Raw genomic sequence first — 16,791 nt, forward strand, 5'->3', positions numbered from 1 at the left:
TGCTGCTGTTATTCCAAACATTTCCTTAGAACCTCAACTGTACTATCTTCCTTTGCCTTATCCTCAACCCCCCCTATGTGCTCCCTCAGCTTCCCCTTGGTTCTGGTAAGGGGGTGGAAACTCCAAAATGGCAGCCTGCTGTGGCACCCTTCCCCTCACCACTACCACCTCATCGTCTGGATTTATTCCTCCAGGCCTGATCTGCCAGGGAGTCTTGATCTAGACCTTTCTATAAGGGGAGCTGTGGGTTCTGTCTTAGACCTCGCTCTCTCACACACTGCTTCTTTCTCCTTTACACACCTTATGTATCTGTTTAAGCATGGATTCCAGTTTAATTACATCAAGTCGCCCAGTAAAGCCATTTTATTTTTTTCCAATTAGGTAAATAATACACATTTCGTTTGTCTCTAATTTCCATGTATTTCTAATCCCCAGTCAATTCTGGAACCTCTTGTGAGGATTTGCCTCCCATGGTTGGTTCTGTTAAAAATCCCTTAGCCACCTCTTCTATATAACAAGTTATTCAAAACAGTTTCACACAACAATTGGAATCACCCCTTCCTGTATAGATACTAGTCCCCCAGAATTATCTCCTACTCTACGGATGAATTCATCCCCACAATGTAATCTTGATAATTCCTGAAAGTCTCATACAACAGGAATGGGTTCTCCCTCTTTTCTATACAACCACCTGGAACCACCCCTTCCTGTATATGTAGTCTTGACTAGTCCCCCAGAATTATCTCATACTCTACGGAGGAATTCATCCCCACAATGTAATCTTGATAATTCCTGACAGTCTCATACAACAGGAATGGGTTCTCCCTCCTCTATACAACCACATGGAATTATTCATAGATGTGACTTTTGAGCAAATATTAGATCTCACACGTATACAACCTTACATGATTATTGGTTAACACTATAGGTAACCCGGAGTTTGTAAGGCTCCAGTTTCATGAAACGGATAGAGTTACGGCAAAATCTACAGTTGTTTGTGACTTTTGACTTTACTAATATTCTATTTCTCACACATGCTATTTTAATTCCTTCTGGTGTAGTTTTTGTATTTGTTTAACCCAGATGATTTGTTGACTGTTCTATACTCTCTTACAGGTTACATCCCTTAGGTGTACTTTTAATAGTTACTTCTATTTCAACACCGGGTAGTTTATTTTGGTAATGGCCTATTACCGTGAATCGTTACGGACCCACCAACAGGTTGACTACCCCAGAATTATCTCCTACTCTACGAGGAATTTATCCCCACAATGTAATCTTGATAATTCCTGACAGTTTCACTTAAAATGTCTATGCATTGATCAATTTGCTACTTTTCAATATTTGAGCAAGTTCTCAAATCAATTTCACCAAGTAATGAATAAAGACTACTGACCTTATCCTTGCAGCCGAGATTCAATGTAGGTTTGGATTCCGTCATTAATCAGGTGTCCTCTGGCCTGTCTTAACCCTTAATGTCAAAGGGCAGGACTTTCTATTCACGAATGTATCATTCGCCCGTCGACGTTTTTCAGAGTTACCTGGAATGACAGAGGCAGGTATTGGATTCCGAGCTCGAAGGACCAAGCTGTTACGTGAATTATTTAACAAACTATTTCAGTGTCTCTGTGCGTCTCCCAAAAGGTTGTAAATCTTTTGGGATTTAAGTAACGGAAAGAGTCCTGGTCTGCATAGTCAGAGATTTATTCATTGAGAATTCTGCCATCACAATTTCAGAGTCCATCTTTTATACTCATACGTCATACAAAAATCCCTCCTCTCTATAGGCGGGCTGTAGTTTTCCACTTTAAAACTGCTCTCCTGACCATCAGTACACACACACACACACACACACACACACACACGCACTCTTCCAAGCCTAACAGTTTCTCTCCTCCCTAAATTCCTCAGTTATCTTGGTTTCTCAGTTGCCTGTAGAGAGTTCTCCTTGTCCTTTGTTGTCTGGTCTAACTCTTACTCACATTGCTAAATAGTAGCTCAATGTCATAGTCTTGGTCATAGTACTGGTCCTACACTCACACATTCTAACACATTTCACACAGTTTCAGGGTGTAATAATTAGTCATTAATAATTAATCTATCACTTGTCAAAAGCTTTTGATACTGTAGACCATGTTATTCTGTTGAATAAGCTGTCCTCGATAGGGTTGGGTACTGATGCTTGCTGATGGTTTCATAATTATCTCAAAAACCGGTTTTTAGAAAATGTTGCTAATTTATTACAAATTACAGCCTTAAGTCTTCTTGGGTATGACGCTACAAGCTTGGCACACCTGTATTTGGGGAGTTTCTCCCATTCTTCTCTACAGATCCTCTCAAGCTCTGTCAGGTTGGATGGGGAGCGTTGCTGCCCAGCTATTTTTAGGTCTCTCCAGAGATGTTCGATCGGGTTCTAGTCCGGGCTCTGGTTGGGCCACTCAAGGACATTCAGAGACTTGTCCCGAAGCCACTCCTGCGTTGTCATGGCTGTGTGTTTAGGGTTGTTGTCTGTTGTAAGGTGAACCTTCGCCCCAGTCTGAGGTCCTGAGCGCTCTGGAGCAGGTTTTCATCAAGAATCTCTCTGTACTTTGCTCCGTTCATCTTTCCCTCGATCCTGACTAGTGTCCCTGTCCCTGCCGCTGAAAAACATCCCCACATCATGATGCTATCACCACCATGCTTCACCGTAGGGATGGTGCCAGGTTTCCTCCAGACGTGACGCTTGGCATTCAGGCCAAAGAGTTCAAACTTGGTTTCATCAGACCAGAGAATCTTGTTTCTCATGCTCTGAGAGTCTTTAGGTGCCTTTTGGCAAACTCCAAGCAGGCTGTCATGTGCCTTTTACTGCGGAGTGGCTTCTGTCTGGCCACTCTACCATAAAGGCCTGATTGGTGGAGTGCTGCAGAGATGGTTGTCCTTCTGGAAGTTTCTCACATCTCCACAGAGGGACTCTAGAGTTCTGTCAGAGTGACCATCGGATTCTTGGTCACCTCCCTCCCCTTGCTCAGTTTGGCCAGGCGGCCAGCTCTAGGAAGAGTCTTGGTGGTTCCAAACTTCTTCCATTTAAGAATGATGGAGGCCACTGTGTTCTTGGGGACCTTCAATTGTGCAGAATTTTTTTTGGTACCCTTCCCCAGATCTGTGCCTCGGCACAATCCTGTCTCGGAGCTCTACGGACAATTCCTTCGACCTCATGGCTTGGTTTTTGCTCTGACATGCACTGTCAACTGTGGGACCTTACATAGACAGGTGTGTGCCTTTCCAAATCATGTCCAATCAATTGGATTTACCACAGGTGGACTCTAATCCAGTTGTAGAAACCTCTCAAGGATGATCAATGGAAACAGGATGCAACTGAGCTCAATTTTGAGTCTCATAGCAAAGGGTCTGAATAATGTAAATTATGGGGTATTGTGTGTAGATTAATGAGGAAAAACATTTATTTAATCCATTTTAGAATAAGGCTGTAACGTAACTGTCACGCCCTGATCGAGAGAACTCTCGTTGGTTGGGTCAGGGTGTGAGTTTTCTGTTGAGATCTATGTTAGTGTATTTCTATGTGGTAGATCTAGGTTATATTTCTATGTTTGGCCGGGTGTGATTCCCAATCAGAGACAGCTGTCGCTCGTTGTCTCTGATTGGGGATCATACTTAGGTAGCCTGGTTGCCTACCTTAGTTGTGGGATCTTGTTCCTGTTAGGCTTGTATGTGTATAGCCCTTTGGACTTCACGTTATGTTGTTTCTTGTTTTGTTGTATGTTTATTGAGGAAATAAACATGTACGCTTTTCACGCTGCACCTTGGTCCGACCCGTCTCTCAATGTTCGTGACAGTAACAAAATATGGAAAAAGTAAAGGGGTCTGAATACCTTCTGAAGGCACTGTAGATGGGTTCAAATCTGAGTTCCTTGAGTTGCATAAAGTGGTGCCCCAAGGTTCGATACTCAGCCCACTACTGTTTACAATCTATATAAATAACATTGTTAATGCTTTAAATATGTATATATATATATTCATTTGTATGCAAACGGTACACAAATTGAGTGAGTTCCTTCCTACAAATATCTTGGTATCTGGCTTGATGACAAACTGTCATTTGAAAAATATGTCACTGAGCTGGTGAAGAAGTTGAAGTTCATGGTTGGTTTAATTTACAGAAACAAAGCATGTCTGACTTTTGTTAATAGGAAGGAAATTATCCAGGCCACTTGTTTTTCAAATGATAGTTTGTCATCAAGCCAGATACCAAGATATTTGTAGGAAGGAACTCGCTCAATTTGTGTACCGTTCAAACTAGTCATTACAAATTCATTGTATAAATTGTCAGTTCAACTTCGTAAAAAACGCACCCAATATAATTCCTCATTTGAGATGCTTGACATGGTCCCCCCTGTCTTATTTTCCATGATCTGAAAAGCAAAAGTGATCCTAGAACGGCACACATAGTCTTGGATACCTTGTAAATATGGGCCCAGAAGTATGCAGCATATAAAGAGGATGGGTGAAGTGATGGTGAATAACCCAGTTACCAGTATTTCCCTGGGTTAGTTATGTCTAAGAAGGCTATAAGGGAAGCATGGAATTCATGATTGACCATACTGCCATGGCTATATAATGAAAAAGAATATGTAAGACAGCTTCCCTGGTTGTGCAGGGGATAAAAGTCATTTTTACATGACCTGGAAACCTAATGAGAACTTTTTGGGAATGTTCTGTGGTGGTTGTTACAGATGTTGCGCATTCTTTGAATGTTTTTGGGATGTTATCATTCTAATGTTAGGGTTTTATCTAACTGTCAACTATGCCTCTGTCTATCCCTGCTCTCTCCTCTCCGCACAGGCTATACAAACGCCTCACACCGCGTGGCTGCTGCCTCTCTAACCTGGTGGTCCCTGCACGCACCACCCACGTGGAGTTCCAGGTCTCAGGCAGCCTCTGGAACTGCCGTTCTGCTGCCAACAAGGCAGAGTTCATCTCAGCCTATGCTACCCTCCAGTCCCTCGACTTCTTGGCGCTGACGGAAACATGGATTACCACTGAAAACACTGCTACTCCTACTGCTCTCTCCTCGTCTGACCACGTGTTCTCGTATACCCCGAGAGCATCTGGTCAGCGGGGTGGTGGCACAGGAATCCTCATCTCTCCCAAGTGGACATTCTCTATTTTTCCCCTGACCCATCTGTCTATCTCCTCATTTGAATTCCATGCTGTCACAGTCACTAGCCCATTTAAGCTTAACATCCTTGTAATTTATCGCCCTCCAGGTTCCCTCGGAGAGTTCATCAATGAGCTTGACGCCTTGATAAGTTCCTTTCCTGAGGATGGCTCACCCCTCACAGTTCTGGGGGACTTCAACCTCCCTACGTCTACCTTTGACTCATCTCTCTCATCTCCCCCCTACTCACAAGGCAGGCAATACGCTTGACCTCATCTTTACTAGATGCTGTTCTTCTACTAATCTCACTGCAACTCCCCTCCATGTCTCCGACCACTACTTTGTATCCTTTTCTATCTCGCTCTCCTCCAACACTACTCACTCTGCCCCTACTCAGATGGTAATGCGCCGTCGCAACCTTCGCTCTCTCTCTCCCGCTACTCTCTCCTCTTCCATCCTATCATCTCTTCCCTCTGCTCAATCCTTCTCCCTCCAATCTCCTGATTCTGCCTCCTCAACCCTCCTCTCCTCCCTTTCTGCATCCTTTGACTCTCTATGTCCCCTATCCTCCCGGCCGGCTCGGTCCTCCCCTCCAGCTCCGTGGCTTGATGACTCATTGCGAGCTCACAGAAGAGGGCTCCGGGCAGCCGAGCGGAAATTGAGGAACACTAGACTCCCTGCGGACCTGGCATCTTTTCACTCCCTCCTCTCTACATTTTCTTCATCTGTTTCTGCTGCTAAGGCCACTTTCTACCACTCTAAATTCCAAGCATCTGCCTCTAACCCTAGGAAGCTCTTGCCACCTTATCCTCCCTGCTGAATCCTCCCCCCCCCTCTGTGGATGACTTCGTCAACCATTTTGAAAAGAAGGTTGACGACATCCGATCCTCGTTTGTTAAGTCAAATGACACTGCTGGTCCTGGTCACACTGCCCTACCCTATGCTTTGACTTCTTTCTCCCCTCTCTCTCCAGATAAAATCTTGCGACTTGTGACGGCCGGCCGCCCAACAACCTGCCCGCTTGACCCTATCCCCTCCTCTCTTCTCCAGACCATCTCCGGTGACCTTCTCCCTTATCAACTCATCCTTGACTGCTGGCTATGTCCCTTCCGTCTTCAAGAGAGCGAGAGTTGCACCCCTTCTCAAAAAACCAACACTCGATCCCTCTGATGTCAACAACTACAGACCAATATCCCTTCTTTCTTTTCTCTCCAAAACTCTTGAGTGTGCCGTCTTTAGCCAACTCTCTTGCTATCTCTCTCAGAATGACCTTCTTGATCCAAACCAGTCAGGTTTCAAGACTGGTCATTCAACTGAGACTGCTCTTTTCTGTGTCACGGAGGCTCTCCGCACTGCTAATGCTAACTCTCTCTCCTCTGCTCTTGTCCTTCTAGACCTGTCTGCTGCCTTTGATACTGTGAACCATCAGATCCTCCTCTCCACCCTCTCCAAGCTGGGCATCTCCGGCGCGGCTCACTCTTGGATTGCGTCCTACCTGACCGGTCGCTCCTACCAAGTGGCGTGGTGAGAAGCTGTCTCCGCACCACGTGCTCTCACCACTGGTGTCCCCCAGGGCTCAGTTCTAGGCCCTCTCCTATTCTCGCTATACACCAAGTCACTTGGCTCTGTCATTTCCTCACATGGCCTCTCCTATCATTGCTACGCAGACAACACACAACTAATCTTCTCCTTTCCCCCTTCTGATAACCAGGTGGCGAATCGCATCTCTGCATGTCTGGCAGACATATCAGTATGGATGACGGATCACCACCTCAAGCTGAACCTTGGCAAGACGGAGCTGCTCTTCCTCCCGGCTCGCCATCACGGTTGACAACTCAGTTGTGTCCTCCTCCCAGAGTGCGAAGAGCCTTGGCGTGACCCTGGACAACACCCTGTCGTTCTCCGCTAACATCAAGGCGGTGACCCGATCCTGTAGGTTCATGCTCTATAACATTCGGAGAGTACGACCCTGCCTTACACAGGAAGCGGCACAGGTCCTAATCCAGGCACTTGTCATCTCTCGTCTGGATTACTGCAACTCGCTGTTGGCTGGGCTCCCTGCCTGTGCCATTAAACCCCTACAACTCATCCAGAATGCCACAGCCCGTCTGGTGTTCAACCTTCCCAAGTTCTCTCACGTCACCCCGCTCCTCCGCACACTCCACTGGCTTCCAGTTGAAGCTCGCATCTGCTACAAGACCATGGTGCTTGCCTACGGAGCTGTGAGGGGAATGGCACCTCCGTAACTTCAGGCTCTGATCAGTCCCTACACCCAAACGAGGGCATTGCGTTCATCCACCTCTGGCCTGCTGGCTCCCCTAACTCTGCGGAAGCACAGTTCCCGCTTAGCCCGTCAAAACTGTTCGCTGCTCTGGCACCCCAATGGTGGAGCAAGCTCCCTCACGACGCCAGGACAGCGGAGTCACTCACCACCTTCCGGAGACATTTGAAACCCCACCTCTTTAAGGAATACCTGGGATAGGATAAAGTAATCCTTCTAACCCCCCCTTACCCCACCCCAAAAAACAAAACAAAAAAATAAACATTGTAAAGTGGTTATCCCACTGGCTATAAGATGAATGCACCAATTTGTAAGTCGCTCTGGATAAGAACGTCTGCTAAATGACGTAAATGTAAATGTAGAACTTAATGGGAATCTTAGCTAATGTTCTGGGAATGTTCCCGGTTTGCTCGGAAGAGAGCATGTGACAACAACTTGTCCAATCCAGGTATCAAATTATTTCTGTGTTAGTAGAGTTTACACCTCTTAAAACACAATATCCAAAGAGCATAAGCAACTCCCACAATCATAGTCTTTCTCTTCCAGAAGGTTTTAGGTTTTATTTAGTCTCACCAAAGAAAAGAAGTGAAAGACAAAACAGTACAAATAAAAAAACAGGTAAAAATGGTGTACAGGTAAGGTTGGAAGCCCAAAAGGGCTTATATGAAAACCACACCACAAATATAAGATTATAAAAAAAGTTTGTTCAATCAGTTAAACAAAGTATATTAATTATAATTGTACATGACACACTCAGTATACAAGAAAAAACATGTTTGATTATGTGTGTGCATTTGTGTGAGAGAGAGTATGAGAGTTAGGCTACATGGAGGGGATTATTGGGAAGTTTGGTTCATCAGGCTGACCCCCAGTCCTCGCTTGAAGTTATTGAGGGATGATGAGGTTTTAGCAATGTGAAGATAATAATTCCAGAGTATGGTACCTCTGTATCTGATAGAGAATTGACTATGTGAGGTGCGGCAGTGGGGAGGGTGAAGGTTATCGCAGTGTCTTGTGTTATATAGATGGAATTCAGAATTAACCTGGAAGAATCCATTGAAGGGTTTACAGTATGTAAACTGTCTGGGAGGTATGATTATTTGTAGATGAAAGTGCATAATTGGCGCACATTAATGACGTAAATAAACAAGATATGGAGGAGGTGGCTAGTCTTGCAAATTTATTTTGTATGATGAGTAATTTGTGTAGGTAGGAGGCATACAGTGCATTCGGAAAGTATTCAGCCTTACATTACAGCCTTATTCTAAAATGGATTAAACACATTTTTAGAAATGTTTTAAAATGTATTAAAAAAAACAAAAATACTTTATTTATATAAGAATTCAGACCCTTTGCTATGAGACTTGAACTTGAGCTCAGGTAAATCCTGTTTCCATTGGTCATCCTTGAGATGTTTCTACAACTTAATTGGAGTCCACCTGTGGTAAATTCAATTGATTGGACATGATTTGGAAAGGCACACAACTGTCTTTATAAGGTCCCACAGTTGACAGTGCATGTCAGAGCAAAAACCAAGTCATGTTGTCCGTAGAGCTCCAAGACAGGATTGTGTCGAAGCACAGATCTGGGGAAGGGTACCAATAAATGTCTGCAGCATTGAAGGTCCCCAAGAACACAGTGGCCTCCATCATTCTTAAATGGAAGAAGTTTGGAACCACCAAGACTCTTCCTAGAGCTGGCCGCCCGGCTAAACTGAGCAATTGGGGAGAAGGGCCTTGTTCAGGGAGGTGACCAAGAACCCGATGGTCACTCTGACAGAGCTCTAGAGTCCCTCTGTGGAGATGCGAGAAACTTCCAGAAGGACAACCATCTCTGCAGCACTCCACCAATCAGGCCTTTATGGAAGAGTGGCCAGACGGAAGCCACTCCTCAGTAAAATTATTTCTTCAAACCAAGCTGCTTACCTATTGCAGATTCAGTCTTCCCAGCCTGGTGCAGGTCTACAATTTTGTTTCTGGTGTCCTTTGAAAGCTCTTTGGTCTTGGCCATAGTGGAGTTTGGAGTGTGACTGTTTGAGGTTGTGGACAGGTGTCTTTTATACTGATAACAAGTTCAAACACGTGCCATTAATACAGGTAATGAGTGGAGGACAGAGGAGCCTCTTTAAGAAGAAGTTACAGGTCTGTGAGAGCCAGAAATCTTGCTTGTTTGTAGGTGACCAAATACTTATTTTCCACCATAATTTGCAAATAAATTCATTAAAAATCCTACAATGTGATTTTCTGGAAAAAATAATCTCAATTTGTCTGTCATAGTTGACGTGTACCTATGATGAAAATTACAGGCCTCTCTCATCTTTTTAAGTGGGAGAACTTGCACAATTGGTGGCTGACTAAATACTTTTTTCCCTACTGTAAAGTTATTTTCCTGCAGATCTATTAGCTCTTTATTGAACTATTTTTGTTGATCGACTAGTTCATACATTTTACATTTACATTTTAGTCATTTACCAGACTTATCCAGAGCGACTTACAGTTAGTGAGTGCATACATATATATATATATATATATATATATATATACACACATCTTTTTTTCATACTGGCCCCCCGTGGGAATCGAACCCACAACCCTGGCGTTGCAAACGCCATGCTCTACCAACTGAGCTACATCCCTGCCGGCCATTCCCTCCCCTACCCTGGAGTGTAGTGCTTGATACGTATTCCTCTTCTGTATTTGCAGTGTTTTTCTGTCTAGTATTAGCCATGCTACAAGGTTGTTGTGAGCTAAAATGAGTTCGCAAACACAACCCACACCCCGCCTCCCGAAAACAAGTGAAATGGCAAACACACACAAGCAACACAGACTTGATCACACATGCACCAGTACCATAAACAGAGAGAAGGCGGAGGACTAACTCACTGTATGGATCCTGGATGCACTTTATTAAAAAAGCGGGAGATCACCAACTCGCAACTTAGTACTGTCGATACAAGCAGTATGCGAGGCAATAAGCCAAAATACCGGTCGAAGATGCTTGGGAGAGACAGTGGTAGGAGCATTCGCTTACCCACGGAACGAGCAGCGTGAACAAGCATTTCCTATTTTACAGGACTCTTGTAAAAACAATTAATATGACAGTGTCATCCCTTATGTCTCCCCCACCTATAAAAGAGAATGGAGAAAATCCTTTGAGGAACAGTTGGATATAAAGAAGGCATATGTTAAAGCGGGACTCCTTGGGTTACTTTGATTGATAAAGCCATTATGATGGAAGATTGTATGTGGCGCTTGGGCTCGGCAGACGGAACCATTATACTACATTATAAACTGGGTGGTTCGAGCCCTGAATGCTGATTGGCTGACAGCCATGGTATATCAGACCGTATACCACGGGTATGACAAAACATTTATTTTTACTGCTCTAATTACGTTGGTAACCAGTTTATAATAGCAATAAGGTACCTCGGGGGTTTGTGGTATATTGCCAATAGACCACGGCTAAGGGCTGTGTCCAGGCACTCTGTGTTACGTTGTGCGTATGAACAGTCCTTAGCCGTGGTATATTGGCCATATTCCACACCCCCTTGGGCCTTATTGCTTAATTATACTCACCTGACTGGAGACAATTCCTCTCTTGTTGTTGAAAATTGTATTTTTTCACATAAGTAGTGCACTGAGCCTTTACTAGTCCTGTACTAGCGGACGGATATTTAAGTGATAATGCCAGAGAAGCCGGTGTTTGGAGGATATATTGGCACGGGTGTTGTTAGGCCTGAAACGAAGTCCTTCCACAAGATATAGTCCCGACACAAATCTAGAGATGCTACCCAATCCGGCTGGTCGTTCGATCTATCGGTTCGGTTGCCAGACCCAGTCGTTCAGTCTTTTTGTTCTGTATCTATAGACGCTACTCAGTCGTTCATTCTAAATGTTCCATAGCCATACTGGCTGGCAACGTTCTTATCCCTTGCTTGCTAGCTAGCCAACTGCGGCTAACTTACAGTCACGTCAAACAGTGCAGCCAGAATAACAACAGTAGCAGCATTTGCATTTGCTTAAGCTGGTTTCTTGTGACATTTATTTGGATACATCCATAACAATGAGCTAATGAGGCGCGATTTCGCCAGGCATAGAAAATGTGCTCTCTCTCATCAGGATTTTTTATATTGAAACAATGTTGCAAATATCGGAGCGACAGACAGCAAGGTTTATACAAATCTCCGCTGTTGAAAACAAAATGTTAGTCTAAAAGAAATGTGAGATAATGTCTACGGAGATGGTGGCCTCGTGACTAGCTCTTAGGAAACTTTGCTGTATTTTTTTTTAAATGTATTATTTTGTACATTATTAGCTCAGGAAATATTTTGTGTCATTACATACAGCCGGTAAGAACTTTGGATATCAGAGCGGCGGTAACTCACCAGAACTACCAGCATTACGACCAGGAATACGACTTCCCCAAAGCAGATCCTTTGTTCACCAGAGCAATTGAACTGATTACAGAGTCCGACCCAAAACATTGCCGGCGGAGGAGAGGCACTCGAGGCGGCCTGCTGGTTTGACTTAGGAGGCGCGCACACCACCCACCGCTTCCGAGTATATTACTCGCTAATGTTCAGTTTTTGGATAATAAAGTTGATGAGCTCAGGGCATGGATTTCTTTCCAAAGAGACATCAGGGCCTGTAACATTACATTTACATTTTAGTCATTTAGCAGACGCTCTTATCCAGAGCGACTTACAGTTAGTGAATACATTTTCATAACATACTTTGTTTCACAGAAACATACTCTGTCGGAATCGGTCCAGCCAGAAAGATTCTCAGTTCATCGCGCAGATAGGGAAAAACTGTCTCTTCGGGAAGCAGAAGGGCAGAGGTGTGTGTTTCATGATTAACAACCTATGGTGTAATTGTAGTAACATACAGGAACTCAAGTCCTTTTGGTCAACCGACCTAGAATACCTCAGAATCAAATGCCGACCGTATTATCTCCCAAGAGAATTTTCCTCCGTTATAGCCACGGCCGTTTATATCCCCCCTCAAGCCGATACCACGACGGCCCTCAAAAGAACTTCACTGAATTTTATGCAAACTGGAAACCACATATCCTGAGGCTGCATTTATTGTAGCTGGGGATTTTAACAAAGCAAATTTGAGGACTAGGCTGCCGAAGTTCTATCAACATATCGATTATAGTACTCGCGCTGCTAAAACTCTGGACCACTGTTATTCAAACTTCCACGATGCTTACAAGCCCCTCCCCCGCCCTCCTTCCGGCAAATCTGACCACGACTCCATTTTGCTTCTCCCTTCCTATAGGCAGAAACTCAAACAGGAAGTACCCGTGCTAAGGACTATTCAACGCTGGTCTGCCCAATCGGAATCCACGCTTCAGGATTGTTTTGATCACGCAGACTGGGATATGTTCCGGGTAGCTTGCGAAAATAATTTAGACGAATACACTGAAACGGTGGCTGAGTATATCAGGAAGTGTATAGGAGATGTGTATTGGAGATGTCGTACCCACTGTGACTATTAAAACCTACCCTAACCAGAAACCGTGGATAGATGGCAGCATTCGCGCGAGACTGAAAGCATTTAATCATGGCAAGGTGACTAGGAATATGCCAGAATACAAACAGTGCAGTTACTCACTCCGCAAGGCAATCAAACAAGCAAAACGTCAGTATAGAGACAAAGTGGAGTCGCAATTCAACGGCTCAGACATAAGACGTATGTGGCAGGGTCTACAGACAATCACGGACTACAAAAGGAAAACCAGCCACGTCGTCGAGACCGACGTCTTGCTTCCGGACAAGCTAAACACCTTCTTCGCCCGCTTTGAGGATAACACAGTGCCACCGACGCGGCCCGCTACCAAGGATTGTGGGCTCTCCTTCTCCGTGGCAGACGCGAGTAAAACATTTAAACGTGTTAACCCTCGCAAGGCATCCCTAGCCGCGTCCTCAGAGCATGCACAGACCAGCTGGCTGGTGTGTTTACGGACATATTCAATCTCTCCCTATCCCAGTCTGTGTCCCCACATGCTTCAAGAGGGCCACCATTGTTCCTGTACCCAAGAAAGCAAAGGTAACTGAACTAAACGACTATCGCCCCGTAGCACTCACCTGTCATCATGAAGTGCTTTGAGAGTAGTCAAGGATCATATCACCTCTACCTTACCTGCCACCCTAGACCCACTTCAATTTGCTTACTGCCCCAATAAATCCACAGACGATGCAATCGCCATCACACTGCACACTGCCCTATCCCATCTGGACAAGAGGAATACCTATGTAAGAATGCTGTTCATTGACTATAGCTCAGCTTTCAACACCATAGTACCCTCCAAGCTCATCATTAAGCTCGAGGCCCTGGGTCTGAACCCCGCCCTGTGCAACTGGGTCCTGGACTTCCTGACGGGCCGCCCCCAGGTGGTGAAGGTAGGAAACAACACCTCCACTTCGCTGATCCTCAACACTGGGGCCCCACAAGGGTGCATGCTCAGCCCACTCCTGTACTCCCTGTTCACCCATGACTGCGTGGCCAAGCACGCCTCCAACTCAATCATCAAGTTTGCAGATGACACAACAGTAGTAGGCTTGATTACCAACAATGACGGGACAGCCTACAGGGAGGGGTTGAGGGCTCTGGGAGTGTGGTGCCAGGAAATATAACCTCTCACTTAACGTCATCAAAACAAAGGAGATGATCGTGGTCTTCAGGAAACAGCAGAGGGTGCACCCCACTATCCACATTGACGGGACCGCAGTGGAGAAGGTGGAAAGCTTCAAGTTGCTTGGCGTACACATCACTGACAAACTGAAATGGTCCACACAGACAGTGTGGTGAAGAAGGTGCAACAGAGCCTCTTCAACCTAAGAAGGCTAAAGAAATTTGGCTTGGCACCTAAAACCCTCACAAACTTTTACAGATGCACAGTTGAGGGCATCCTGTCGGGCTGTATCACAGCCTGGTACGGCAACTGCACTGCCCGCAACCGCAAGGCTCTCCAGAGGGTGGTGCGGTCTGCACAACGCATCACCGGGGGCAAGCTACCCGCCCTGCAGGACACCTTCAGCACCCGATGTCACAGGAAGGCCAAAAAGATCAAGGACAACTACCACCCGAGCCACTGCCTGTTCAACCCGCTATCATCCAGAAGGCGAGGTCAGTACAGGTGCATCAAAGCTGGGACCGAGAGACTGAAAAACAGCTTCTATCTCAATGCCATCAGACTGTTAAACAGCCATCACTAGCACATTAGAGGCTGCTGCATATAGACATAGACTCGAAAAATCACTGGCCACTTTAAGAAATGGAACACTAGCCACTTTAATAATGTTTACATATCTTGCATTACTCATCTCATATGTATATACTGAATTCTATAATATTTTACGGTATCTTAGTCACTTTAATAATGTTTACATATCTTGCATTACTCATCTCATATGTATATACTGTATTCTATACTATTCTACTGTATCTTAGTTCATGCCCCTCTAACACTGCTTGTCCATATATGTATATATTCTTAATTCATTCTTTACTTAGATTTGTATGTATTGGGTATATGTTGTGAAATTGTTATATATTACTTGTTAGATATTACTGCACTGTCAGAGCTAGAAGCACAAGCATTTAGCTACACCTGCAATAACATCTGCTAAACACGTGTATGTGACCAATAAAATTAGATTCTATTTGATTTAGATGCTTTTTATAGTGGAGATCAAGTTTATAAATTGCCTGGCTGGGCTGATGAGACAGTGGATTGCGGAGTCAGATGGAACAGAGTAAATAGGTATTTTAACGTCATAGACTTAGCCAGTGGTAATTTGTGGAATTCAGGATTAGACCCACCCGTTGTATAAAGCCATCTGTAGCGTGGGCAGTTTGTTTTTTGTTGTTGTTGAAAATGTTATTTTTTCACAAAAGTAGTGCACTGGGCCTGGACCGATATAGGCGTATGTAGCAAAGGCAAAAAAATTATCCTGTCACCCCTCCCTCACCCCCTTCCCACGGCTATGGACACATTTAGAGTTTATGAGATTACAAATTCAAGCACATGTCTGTGTTACTGTGTAACAATATCACTGATGTAAAACTGGGTGAGGTCAGTGTGGATACAACCACAACTTTTGACATAACTCTTTAAGATGCAACTTAAAAAATATGACCAGTTGAGAATCCCTGAAATGTGAGAATTGAGTTGCTCCATCCTTGGCAACCTATCTGAAATGCATAGCCTCTTTGGTTCTTCTCCAAGTTACCCTATTATGTCCTTAGATAAGGAAACGAGCCAAAGTATGAGCATCCTCACCTATGACCAAAAGTCTGCAGGTAGCACTGTATCTGTATTTCGAGCACTCTATTATTTTATCATGTACTGTGCCATTATCACCATCGTTAGACAACTGATGTTGCAGAGACAGAGATAATGTGCACTATTCTATTCGATTCAAATCAAATCAAATTTTATTGGTCACATGCGCCGAATACAACAGGTGCAGACATCACAGTGAAATGCTTACTTACAGCCCTTAACCAACAGTGCATTTATTTTTAACAAAAAAGTAAAATTAAAACAACAACAAAAACAGTGTTGAGAAAAAAAACAGCAGAAGTAAAATAAAATAACAGTAGGGAGGCTATATATACAGGAGGGTACCATTGCAGAGTCAATGTGCGGGGGCACCGGCTAGTTGAGGTAATATGTACATGTGGGTAGAGTTAAAGTGACTATGCATAAATAATTAACAGAGTAGCAGCAGCGTAAAAAGGATGGGGTGGGGGGGCAGTGCAAATAGTCCGGGTAGCCATGATTAGCTGTTCAGGAGTCTTATGGCTTGGGGGTAGAAGCTGTTGAGAAGTGTTTTGGACGTAGACTTGGCACTCCGGTACCGCTTGCCGTGCGGTAGCAGAGAGAACAGTCTATGACTAGGGTGGCTGGAGTCTTTTACAATTTTGAGGGCCTTCCTCTGACACCGCCTGGTATAGAGGTCCTGGATGGCAGGAAGCTTGGCCCCAGTGATGTACTGGGCCGTACGCACTACCCTCTGTAGTGCCTTGCGGTCGGAGGCCAAGCAGTTGCCATACCAGGCGGTGATGCAACCAGTCAGGATGCTCTCGATGGTGCAGCTGTAGAATTTTTTGAGGATCTGAGGACCCATGCCAAATCTTTTCAGTCTCCTGAGGGGGAATAGGCTTTGTCGTGCCCTCTTCACGACTGTCTTGGTGTGTTTGGACCATGATAGTTCGTTGGTGATGTGGACACCAAGGAACTTGAAGCTCTCAACCTAAAGATCTGATCACGTACCATCTAAGACCATATACAGTATGTTTGGTTTTCTCAGTTCTGCTAACTCTTTATTTAATTTGTGGGTTAT

This window comes from Coregonus clupeaformis, chromosome 34 (assembly GCF_020615455.1).
Source record: "Coregonus clupeaformis isolate EN_2021a chromosome 34, ASM2061545v1, whole genome shotgun sequence".
In the NCBI taxonomy this organism is placed as follows: domain Eukaryota; kingdom Metazoa; phylum Chordata; class Actinopteri; order Salmoniformes; family Salmonidae; genus Coregonus; species Coregonus clupeaformis.